The sequence below is a fragment of the Protopterus annectens genome, chromosome 10.part0 (genome assembly GCF_019279795.1).
Source record: "Protopterus annectens isolate FY-2018-M chromosome 10.part0, PAN1.0, whole genome shotgun sequence".
Taxonomy (NCBI): domain Eukaryota; kingdom Metazoa; phylum Chordata; order Ceratodontiformes; family Protopteridae; genus Protopterus; species Protopterus annectens.
The window spans coordinates 182,515,310-182,528,442 of NC_056744.1; positions in this window are offsets into that span (position 1 = coordinate 182,515,310).

The window sequence follows — 13,133 nt, forward strand, 5'->3', positions numbered from 1 at the left end:
ACATCCTACCAAAGCTCCATCATCCCCCCACTCAACCACTACTACTGTACTACTACTCACACCACCACTCATGTCTCACCCTCACTCAGCTCCCATCCCACCAGCTCAAGAACCATCCCTATGCACCCCCCACATATTCTACTAACTATATTACTCAAACATAAAGCATCCCTACAACTTAACATAGTAACCCTCCCACCATACCTATTACCCACAGAGCACAATCATAAAGTTTCCCTTATAAACAAACACATTCAAAAACTGAGAAAACTAATAATCTCATGCTTATCAAAACTAGCCCAAAGTGGAGACATCCACCCCAACCATGGCCCTACCATCTCCAACCCCAATCCTCATAATCAGACTAGAAACCACAACTTCTCTCATATTACAGCCAATAGAAAGCCAAGTGACTTCCTTCTACTAAGCCTAAATATTAGAAGTATATCCAACAAAGTCCATGAACTCCATGCCACCATAGACTTGTACTCCCTAGATATAGTCATCCTGACAGAAACCTAGCTAAAACCTCACATTAGCAGTGAGCAAATACTCCCTACAGGTTATGGCATACTAAGAGTAGACCGGCTAAACAAAAAAGGAGGTGGTGTAGCTATAATATTTAAACAGCATCTAAACATCCAAATCTTAAAATCATCAGCTCCACAAATAGGCAATGAAGAAATAATATATACCAACCTCAAAATTAACCAAAACAAAACCATCAACATAATTGGATGCTACTTCCCACCTGGCCAAAACATCCCTCCACTAGAAAATCTCCTCAGCTGGTCTACCCACCATCTCCCCCAAGAAACTATCATCTTAGGTGATTTCAATATTGACTGGCAATCCTGTTCTGGCAACAATCCAACCCATCATGTACACCTTCATGGCTTCACCCAACTAGTCTAGTCACCAACCAGGATAAATAAAAATTCCAGCAAGCACACTACCCTGGATTGGATACTAGTCAGTAAGAGCCCCCAGTCATATATAACAGGCTGCTTATCAGATAGCCTCAGTGATCACTCCCCAACATTCCTACTCAAAAAATACCTATACCAAGCTAAACCTGTCATCTACCGTCAAATACGTAAAAAAACTAAACTTTAACCCACTGACATTCATCTCATCCCTTAAAGAATGTAACTGGCATCGTCTAAAGTACCTCAGTCTTGATGACGCAGTTGAATTTTTTAATACTACCTTCCTGAACATCCTTAATTACCATGCCCCCATAAGATTTTCCAGAACCAAAGCACAACCCTCCCCATGGCAACAGAAAACCACTAATCAGAAATGAAAAACAGGGATAAAGCCTGGGAGCACTGGCGCAAAACCAAAACCCCCTCAGCTAGACAGAAATTCCTAGAACTACGCAATAGAGTCAAAAAGCTAATAAAACAGGATAAATTCCAATACTACCAGTCTGCCCTAGACTCCTCACAACACAGCCCCAAACAATTCTGGTCCTCCATAAACTCCATCCTCCACCCAGGTAAAGTCAGTACCCCTCTTCCTAACATCCCTCACCCCTCAGAAAATATTGCTACCTCATTCAACACACACTTCACCCAAACCATACTATCACTAGCTAAACAACACAACCCCCTCCCCTCCAACCCACACCTTCAACTAGTAATCTCCCCACTGCCTTCTCTTTTTCTCCTGTACCTACCTCCAACATAAAAAAACTCTTAATTAAACTTAAACCCACCAAATTAGCAGCAGACAACCTCCCAAGTGAATACCTACAAATCACAGCTGATGCTCTGGCCTACCCAGTATCCATCTTGATTAACCGATCTCTGTCAGAAAGTTACGTTCCCACACTGTGGAAAGAATCACATATAATTCCCCTCCACAAAGGTGGACCCTCCGCAGAACTAACCAATTACCGCCCCATAGCTATTCTCTCTCCACTATCCAAAATACTAGAGACATGCATACACTCTCAGGTCTCAGACTACCTCCTTACTAACAACCTCCTTTCCAGTACTTAGCATGGTTTCAGACCAAACCATAGTACCACCACTGCCTTACTCTCCTTTACTAACACTATCCTTCAGCATAAAGACAATGGCTATCTCTCCTCTGCTACTTTCCTAGACCTATCTAAAGCATTTGACATGGTCCCACACAAACAACTTATCTCTGTCCTCAAAAACATATCCTTCTCACAATCAGTCACCAACTGGTTTCAGAGTTACCTGTCTGACCACCAACAATCTGTTGTATGGCAGAATGACATATCTCCCCAACTACCTGTCTCCATAGGGGTTCCCCAAGGATCCATCCTTGGACCCCTACTCTTCTCTGTTTACACCAATAATCTAGCCTCTGCCACCAAACATGGCACACTCATACAATATGCAGATGACTCGACCATCATCTTCTCAGCCCAGTCCCTACCAAAACTGCAAAAAGTCACGCAGGAAGCCTTTTCCTCTGTTGAAACATGGTTATCTGATGCCCAATTAATACTCAACCCAAACAAAACTAAACTACTCATCTTCCAACCCACCAAACATACTCAAAACAACTCTCACTTTAACATCACAGCAAAAGACAACACCACTATATACCCAACTGAACACACCAAATTGCTAGGAGTGGAAATAGACAATAAACTAAAATTTGACATTCACATATTCATGACCATAAAAAAAGTCCACAAAAAACTAGGAGCGTTATACAGAAATAAGCAATTTCTCACCAAAGCAGAAAAGATTTCAATAGCAAATTCCCACCTTATCTCCACCCTACTTTATGCCTCTAAAATATATACCAACCTAAGGCAATGTGATCTAAATAAGCTAGAGACCTGCTACAACAAAATTGCCAAATTCTCCACAGGGGCATCCTACCATAGTCACCACTGTCTCTCACTTGCTGAACTGGGCTGGCTTGAACTCCCTCACCTCCTTCACTGGTATCAACTCTCACTCGCCCACAAACTAGTAAACCATCCACTAAATGTCCCATCCCTCCAGAATCTACTCCAACCCTATCACACCACCAGACCACTAAGATACAGCAACAAAAATCACTTGCTGATCACTAAAGCCAATAACTCTGCTGGTGAAGCACTATTCTCTTGCACCATAGCCAGATTATGGAACTCACTCCCACCCACAATTACCTCCGTACCATCATGCACCCACTTCAAAACTTTACTAAAAGCGCACCTAAAAACATGCTGGCTATGCCCTTGCAACTCCCACTCTAATATCATCCACCCCATCCAACCACTACCTTTCTTTCCACTCCACTAACTACCTTGATTATAGCAAGCTCAGATGCTCATAAGCCTAGTAGTTATTATACAGCAGGAACTTCTCATTGTAACATTTGTTAATGTCTGTAATGTACTTCACAGATAAAGATTCTAGTTGTCTACTGATGTACTATGTTCTTCATCTGTAAATATGTTGTAAGTAATTGCTATGTTAAATTGTTAATCACTATGTAATCCAGTGTAATTACTGTCTGTTTATTTTACTGTGGAGCTTTTCTCCCCGGGCCTCTGCTGAAAATGGACCTACATCCAGTCGGACACTCCCGGTCAACAAATTTAAATAAATAAATAAATAAACAAACAATTGCTAGACTGTCTCCTACACAACATGGCTTCTGTCCTTCCCATAGTACTAGCACTGCCCTTCTAACCTATATAGATACTGTCAGTAAAACTAGAGATAATGGTAAACTAGTCTCTTCCTTATTTCTAGACTTGTCTAAAGCTTTGACACAATTTGTCACAGCAAACGTCTTCTTCAAATGTCCTCACTAGGTCTTCTCAGCCACCCTTATGTGGTTCAGGAGCTACCTATCCAATAGGTAACAGTCAGTAAAACAGCACTCCACACTCCCTCCTAAGCTCCCAGTCAACACCAGTGTACCACAAAGCTCTATTGTGTGTCCCCTACTATTAAACATTTTCACCAACACCCTCTATACTTCTACAAAACAGGCTACCCTAATACAGTGCACAGATGACACACTCATTAACACATCTAACAATATGGTACACCTCAAAAAAATTACTCAAGAAGCTTTAACAGCCATAGAAACATGGCTTTATAACTCACAACTCATGCTCAACCCAAAACAGACCAAACTACTACTTTTCTCCCCAAATCCCTCTCTCACGAGAAAACAAAATTTAATGTCCTCTCACTTGGTAATACAACCATTGATGTCACTTCTCATAGCAAACTATTAAACATGACAGTGGATGATAATCTTACATTTTACCTGCATATACAAAATTGCATAAGAAAACCTCATCAAAATCTAGGGATGCTTTACAGAGTCAAAAACGTTCTCACTGACCCAACTAAAGCTACACTTATCTCATCCCTACTCTTCTTTATGGTGCTCCCATCCTTACCAATCTCCAGGCTTCACAAAAATTAAAACCTGAACAATGCTATAACAAAGTTGCTAAATTTGCAGCACATACCCCTTTGAGAACCCACCACTGTATAATACTGAAAAGCCTAAATTGGTTAGAAGTGCCACATCAGCTAACATATACACAACTTCTTACCACCTATAAAGTTATCCAGCATTCATCTGCCTGTCCAGTAGTAAAAAAAACATTCTACATAACTATGTTCTGAGTCGGTCATTGTGATCCAGTGGCGAAAAACTCCTGTCTGCCTACTAGCCTAGCAAATCTGCTGGGCATTGTCTGTACTCGTACAAGGTTATTAAGGCCTGGAACTCCTTACTTGTATCAATCAGGTCTACACCCTGCCTCCCATCTTTCAAAACCACTCTGAAAGACTTCCTAGCTATAAGCTGGCCCTGTTGTTGCTCAAATCCAGGATAAACTTTATCTGTAAATGTGAACAAGTATCTTGTCTTGTGTATTTTGTATTAGACTAACTTACCTTTACTTTCTCTGCAAACTGTCTAAAGTTTCTATAAATATTATTCACCCCTGCACTTTCTATTACATCCTCCCCAGTGCCTCTGGTGATGAGCCGTCTTTCTAAAATATCTCTCTAAGGTAACTGCCTCCTTTATCTCCACTACACTAAACTCCCAGCCTGGAACCTGCTGCAATAACCTACGAACCCTCCGCTGCCTACCTCTGCATTTTTGAACCAAAGTCACCTGTAACTGCCTCCTGTATCTCCACTACACTAAATTTTATTTATTTATTTATTTATTTAAGTTTGATGACCAGGGAAGTCCACTAGGCCAAGAAGAACCCATTTTCAGTGGAGGCCCGGGGAGAAAAGCTCCACAATAATTCCAAGTTACATTTCACATGTTACAAAAGGACATAGTTCATACAGCTAATTAAACATTTACAGATAAGCTCCATGATATTTTCAATTGGCTTGTCACAATGTTACAAAAATGAAAATACATAATTCAATATAGAAATTGCAACATTTACATAAAGTGAATATTTTTGTTATAAACTCAATTGTAGGTTTAACATTTCAAAATATATAGCTACTAGCCATTAGTAGGTTAGGAAAATATTATACATGGAGAGGGTAATAGTATAATTGAGACTGGAGAGTATAGTACAATAGATATTAGAGAGAAATTTAGTTTTTGGTAGGGGAGGGATTGTTTTGGGTGGGATGAAGTAATAGTAGAGGAAGCTGGATGAGTCAGTGCAAGGTGGAATAAGGGTGGGAGGGGTTTAAGTTGGAGCGTGGCAAGGGTATTCCCATTTGGAAGAAAGATGAGAGAGTAGCTGAGATTTGAAATTTGTATGGCTAGGTAGGTTGTGTAGGTGTGTGGGGAGAGAGTTCCACTGTTTAGCTAAGGAGTGGGACAGCAGTAGATGGCCAGGAGGTCGTGCAGGTTTGTGGACCTGAAGGAGCTTTTGTTTTTTGGATCTGAGTGAGCGATTGGGAATGTAAGGTTTTAAGGAAGTAGTGAGAGCTGGGCAGTTGGCAGGTTTAAAGATGAGCTTGTTGGCAATGGTGAGCTGTAGGTAACTGAGGTAATTGGATAGTTCAAGCCAGTTGAGGGTGAGGAGGGAGTGGCAGTGGTTTAATGAGTTTTTTGAATTAGTTGCAAATTTGGAGATCTTGTGGTAGCAGGATTCAAGTTTGGATCAAAGGCCACGATGGAGATTGGTGAAAAGAGGGGCACCATACATAATGGAGGGGGAGTAGGAAGGTGGATGCAAGAGTATGACGGATAGTGGGGCTTAGGAAGTGGTTGTGCCTGTAGAGGAGACCTAACTTTTGGTGGGTTTTCTTGATTGTGGAGCAGATGTGGGTGCTATATTTTAGTTCTTCATCAATAATGATGCCAAGAAGTTTGGTGTTGGGAACAATTTCAAGGAGGGTGTTGTTTTGGCTCTGTATGGTGAATGTGAATTTGTCAGTGGAGTTTTTGGAAGGGGAAAAAAACATTAGTTTGGTTTTATTTGCATTTAGTGCCAGATGGTTAGACTGCATCCAGGTTTCTGTTTTGGAGAAGGCTAGTTGGGTTTTTGCTAGGACCTCGGAGGGAGATAAGGCTAAGCAGATGATTGTTGAGTCATCTGCATATTGGATGATAGATGAGTCTGGGATGGATTGGTAAAAGTTGTTAATGAATAGGTTGAACAGAAGAGGGCCAGAAACAGAACCTTGTGGGACACCTTTGTGGGAGGTTGAAGTTTTCCATTGGACAGCTTGTTGGTGGTTGGACAAGTAGCTGGAAAACCAGGCAATGGTGGTGGGAGAGAGGTGTAGGGTGGAGAGTTGGAATACAAGTAGGGTGTATGAGATGGTGTCAAAGGCCTTTGACAGATCTAGGAATAGTGTGGATATGAGCTTGCCTGAGTCACGTTTGAGGTTTATGGTTTCAAGAAAGGAAAGAAGGGCAGTCATGGTGCTGTGGCCAGGGTGGAAGCCATGTTGGGTGGGGGAGAGGAGACTGTTTAGTGTTAGGTGTGCCATAAGTTGTGCTTGTGTTGTTTTCTCTAGTATTTTAGAAAGAGGGGAAAGGATGGCAATAGGCCTGAAGTTGATGGCATCAGTATTTTTGACACCTTTGTGGAGGGGGATGATGTAAGCATGGTGACAGATAGAAGGGACGTATGATTCTTGCATGGATCTATTTATAAGAAAAGAGATGGGATAGGCAATGCTGTCTGCATATTGTTTGAGGAAGGTGGGTGGCAGGTTGTCAGGTGCATTGCGACAGGGTTTGAGTTTGAGGAGAAGTCTTTTTATAGTTCTTGTGGGGTTGGGCTTCAGGCAAAAGGATGTGGAGGAAGGATGATGATTGGGGTGGTGGTTGGGGCAGGAAGGGGTGGTGGTAGAGGAGGGGGGGTAGGAAGGAGGCTGATAGTTTAGCTATGCAGTCTATGAAGAATGAGTTGAACTGGAAGGCTGTTTCAAGGTTGGAAGGTTGGGGTCTGTGCAGGGGTTTTCTTTGTTGCCAGGATGCAGCATGGATAAGATGAAATCCCAGATTTTTTTGGGATTTGTTGAGTGCAAGGACTGGAGTTCGGAGTAGTGAGCTTTGCAGTTTTTAATTATTCATTTTTTGTGGAGTTTTGTACTTGCTTACACTCTATGAGGGTATTGGGGTTTTTATGTTTTTGATATTGTTTCCATTTTGTTGTCCCTTTGGTGCAAGGCTAGTTTAGTATCTTTTGATAACCATGGGCAGGGATTGGTTTTGTTGCATTTGGTTTGAGGAGGGGCTTGCTGATTGATAAGGATTAGGAATGAGTGGTTAAAGTAAGAAACGGCATCATCTTGAGGAAGGGATTTTAGAGGGCACCAGTGAGTATGCTTTAAGCACAAACTGGCGTCTTTATTGTAAAATAATAACATAAAAAACACAACTAACTTAGCGCTTTCTCCCTTAACCTAAGGGCATCATCAGAGTTGTGTAACAATAGTAGTCAGTAATTTAAATACCAAAACGTAACACACACACCTCCTTCTTAAACCAATCAACAGTACATAATGATAAGCATTCAAAATGCTGACTCATACCCGTGTAAGTGCAAATAATGTGAAATTTAAAACTAATTAATAAATAAATGGAAAATGCATTGATTATATAAATTGTATAAAGTGCATAAATTCCATAATAACAAAGGTACATAAATATATCTAGTACTATTAATAAAAAATCAATCAAAATACAGAAGTCTATTTGCTCATATTAACTGCGCTCTAAATTTTAACATGCTAGATAACGAAACATGTTCATTAATACCTGGTGGTCTAGATGCATTAAGCCTGAGCTGCCACAGGCACTCCTTTACCTCAAGCAAAATTTTTTCATCGCCACCATTTTCCCTGTGTGGAATCCTATCAATTATAAAAAATAAAAATCTCTTAAAATCCTTACATATCTTACTGTGCATATATAATGCATTCGTAGTTTTTTTGTTCCTAATGTCCCTAACATGTTCCAGAATTCTAAGCCTCAGTTTCCTAGTGGTTTTACCCACATAAAAAGAAGTACAGGTTAAGCAGGTGGCTAAATACACCACCATCTTGGTGTTACAATTTACATGACCTGGACTTGCAATAGTTCTATTGTAATTGTGTACTGTCACATATGGTCCGTTGTTAATATATTTACAGGTGCTGCAAAACCCACATTTGTTCATCATACAATGTCTGAAAGAACGCTGGGGGTCAGCACTCTCCATAAGTTCTTTTAAATTCCTGCCTCTACTAAATATAAGTGATGGTGAAGCCCCTACTACGTTGGTAGTGTCCGTTGATAATGTCCCTACCCATATGTCCTGAATAGTATGCATAATGTTATAACTGTCCTCATTGTATGGCAAAATCATGGAGTGACTAGACCTTTTGAATTTCTCCTTGTTGTTCGTAACAATTAACCCTGCTCTCAAGATGGGTTTATAAATGGTATGTCTCTTCACAGCAACCTCATCCTTGGTCGCACTCAAAATATCATAAGGGTATCCTCTTTCTTGTAACATGTCAATCAGTCTAGTTATTTCACTGTCAAATATACTGTCTTCACTAATTAACCTAGATAATCTTACCATCTGTCCTTTTATAATGTTCTTTTTTTGAAAGTAGGGGTGACAACTTTCAAAGTGGAGGAAAGAATTGGAGTAGGTTTTTTTACGAAATATGCTGGAAGTAAGTGTCTTATTCTTCGTATCTTTCATTAGCATAATATCAAGAAATTCACATCTCTCTTTTTGTACATTGTATGTGAACTTTAGAAAAGACGTACTTTTGTTCAAGGTTTCAACAAATTCAACAATATCATTTTCTTCACCCCTCCAGAAAATCAAAATGTCATCCAAAAAGCGTACATATAACGCTATGTCTTTTTGAAATCTGGAGGTAGTAACAAAGTCCTTTTCCCAATCTATTAAAACCAGGTTAGCATACAATGGGGCACATTTCGCCCCCATTGCCACACCTGTAATTTGCTTGTAATAGTCCCCCTCAAAATTAATAAAGTTGTTATTGAGGACCATTTCCAAGAGGTCCACCAATAAATTCTGTTTCACTATATGAAGTGTGGAAAGTCTGTGTAAACTATTCTTAAACATTTGCAAACCTATATCATTGGGGATGACTGAAAATAAATTGATAACATCAATAGTTAAAAAAATATAATTGTCATCCCACAGAGTGTTCCTAATGATGTCCAAACAGTGCCAAGAATCTTTTAGAACTTGGGGGGCTCTTTCACAGATGTCTTTACAATGAAAATCAATGAATGCAGCCAATGTTTCTGTTTTAGATTTTCTCGCTGAAACTATGGGGCGAAAGGGGGGGTTTGTCATAGATTTGTGAATTTTAGGTATACCAAATATGGAGGGAATTACAGGTGAATTCACAACTAAAAATTCATACTCATCCTTGTCTAGAATTCCCTCCATAAACCATTCATAAATCTGCCACTCCAATGTCGTGTATGCTTTGTGAACATCATATTTTGAAGCTCTCAGATAAGTACTTGTATCATTGAGTAATTCCAGCATACTACTGCTGTAATCAATGGATGCCATGATAACAACCCCCCTCCCTTGTCTGGCTTCATGACTCTATAAACATTTGTAGAAGTTAATTCCTGTAAACATAACCTTTCCCCCTGCGTAAGGTTATCTTTATAGGCAAAGTTAGACTTAAAATGTCTCCTCAAAAAAGTTTCGCAAATTTGTTCAAACAAGTAAACATTCGAGTTAGAAGGGGGGATAAATGTACTCTTCCTCTTGAGTTTAGGGGTGTAGTACATAACTTGGACACTGATATGGCCCTGGTTGAAGAGCATGATGTTTTTTTAGAGCCTCAGCCAGTAAGGCGTTCCGAAAGAATTCGGGAGAGACAATTCACGAGCAGGGGAGCCTACTCCAGCAGGGGCAGAGTAACCGACATGTCCAACAGACAGAATGGACAGAACTTGAGGAGACAATACAACTAAATGGACTAGATGTTTCTATTGACAAAAGCAGTGACTTAACACAGATTAACAATGAAAGTTTATGTTATTGTTTATTAAACAATGACAATGTTGCTAATTGTTTTTTGGATACAGTAGAGACTTCCATTACCTCCAATTTCAGTTATAATAATGTTGGTACAGAATTTAACTTTGACCCTGCTAGACAAAGTGGTGAATTGATAAATACTGAGATTGAGGAACAATGTATTGTTATTAGAAAGGGTAATTTTTGCATTTACAACTATAGTGACATGGTACTTAGTGAGGATTTTATTAGTTTGTTTGCAAAAGGATTTTCATTTGTCCCTTCTTTTAAGCATGATATAGCAAAAATCCTGATGTCCTTAAGACTTTTTTCTAGAGAACTAAATTTAAAAATGTTTTTTGCCAAGCAAGGTGGCCAAGTTATGTACTACACCCCTAAACTCAAAAGGAAGAGTACATTTATCCCCCCTTCTAACTCGAATGTTTACTTGTTTGAACAAATTTGCGAAACTTTTTGAGGAGACATTTTAAGTCTAACTTTGCCTATAAAGATAACCTTACGCAGGGGGAAAGGTTCTGTTTATAGGAATTAACTTCTACAAATGTTTATAGAGTCATGAAGCCAGACAAGGGAGGGGGCTTGTTATCATGGCATCCATTGATTACAGCAGTAGTATGCTGGAATTACTCAATGATACAAGTACTTATCTGAGAGTTTCAAAATATGATGTTCACAAAGCATACACGACATTGGAGTGGCAGATTTATGAATGGTTTATGGAGGGAATTCTAGACAAGGATGAGTATGAATTTTTAGTTGTGAATTCACCTGTAATTCCCTCCATATTTGGCATACCTAAAATTCACAAATCTATGACAAACCCCCCCTTTCGCCCCATAGTTTCAGCGAGAAAATCTAAAACAGAAACATTGGCTGCATTCATTGATTTTCATTGTAAAGACATCTGTGAAAGAGCCCCCCCAAGTTCTAAAAGATTCTTGGCACTGTTTGGACATCATTAGGAACACTCTGTGGGATGACAATTATATTTTTTTAACTATTGATGTTATCAATTTATTTTCAGTCATCCCCAATGATATAGGTTTGCAAATGTTTAAGAATAGTTTACACAGACTTTCCACACTTCATATAGTGAAACAGAATTTATTGGACCTCTTGGAAATCGTCCTCAATAACAACTTTATTAATTTTGAGCGGGACTATTACAAGCAAATTACAGGTGTGGCAATGGGGGCGAAATGTGCCCCATTGTATGCTAACCTGGTTTTAATAGATTGGGAAAAGGACTTTGTTACTACCTCCAGATTTCAAAAAGACATAGCGTTATATGCTTTTTGGATGACATTTTGATTTTCTGGAGGAGTGAAGAAAATGATATTGATGAATTTGTTGAAACCTTGAACAAAAGTATGTCTTTTCTAAAGTTCACATACAATGTACAAAAAGAGAGATGTGAATTTCTTGATATTATGCTAATGAAAGATACGAAGAATAAGACACTTACTTCAGCATCATTTTCGTAAAAACTACCTCCAATTCTTTCCTCCACTTTGAAAGTTGTCACCCCTACTTTCAAAAAAAGAACATTATAAAAGGACAGATGGTAAGATTATCTAGGTTAATTAGTGAAGACAGTATATTTGACAGTGAAATAACTAGACTGATTGACATGTTACAGAAGAGGAGGATACCCTTATGATATTTTGAGTGCGACCAAGGATGAGGTTGCTGTGAAGAGACATACCATTTATAAACCCATCTTGAGAGCAGGGTTAATTGTTACGAACAACAAGGAGAAATTCAAAAGGTCTAGTCACTCCATGATTTTGCCATACAATGAGGACAGTTATAACATTATGCATACTATTCAGGACATATGGGTAGGGACATTATCAACGGACACTACCAACGTAGTAGGGGCTTCACCATCATTTATATTTAGTAGAGGCAGGAATTTAAAAGAACTTATGGAGAGTGCTGACCCCCAGCGTTCTTTCAGACATTGTATGATGAACAAATGTGGGTTTTGCAGCACCTGTAAATATATTAACAACGGACCATATGTGACAGTACACAATTACAATAGAACTATTGCAAGTCCAGGTCATGTAAATTGTAACACCAAGATGGTGGTGTATTTAGCCACCTGCTTAACCTGTACTTCTTTTTATGTGGGTAAAACCACTAGGAAACTGAGGCTTAGAATTCTGGAACATGTTAGGGACATTAGGAACAAAAAAACTACGAATGCATTATATATGCACAGTAAGATATGTAAGGATTTTAAGAGATTTTTATTTTTTTTGTTAAAATTTAGAGCGCAGTTAATATGAGCAAATAGACTTCTGTATTTTGATTGATTTTTTATTAATAGTACTAGATATATTTATGTACCTTTGTTATTATGGAATTTATGCACTTTATACAATTTATATAATCAATGCATTTTCCATTTATTTATTAATTAGTTTTAAATTTCACATTATTTGCACTTACACGGGTATGAGTCAGCATTTTGAATGCTTATCATTATGTACTGTTGATTGGTTTAAGAAGGAGGTGTGTGTGTTACGTTTTGGTATTTAAATTACTGACTACTATTGTTACACAACTCTGATGATGCCCTTAGGTTAAGGGAGAAAGCGCTAAGTTAGTTGTGTTTTTTATGTTATTATTTTACAATAAAGACGCCAGTTTGTGC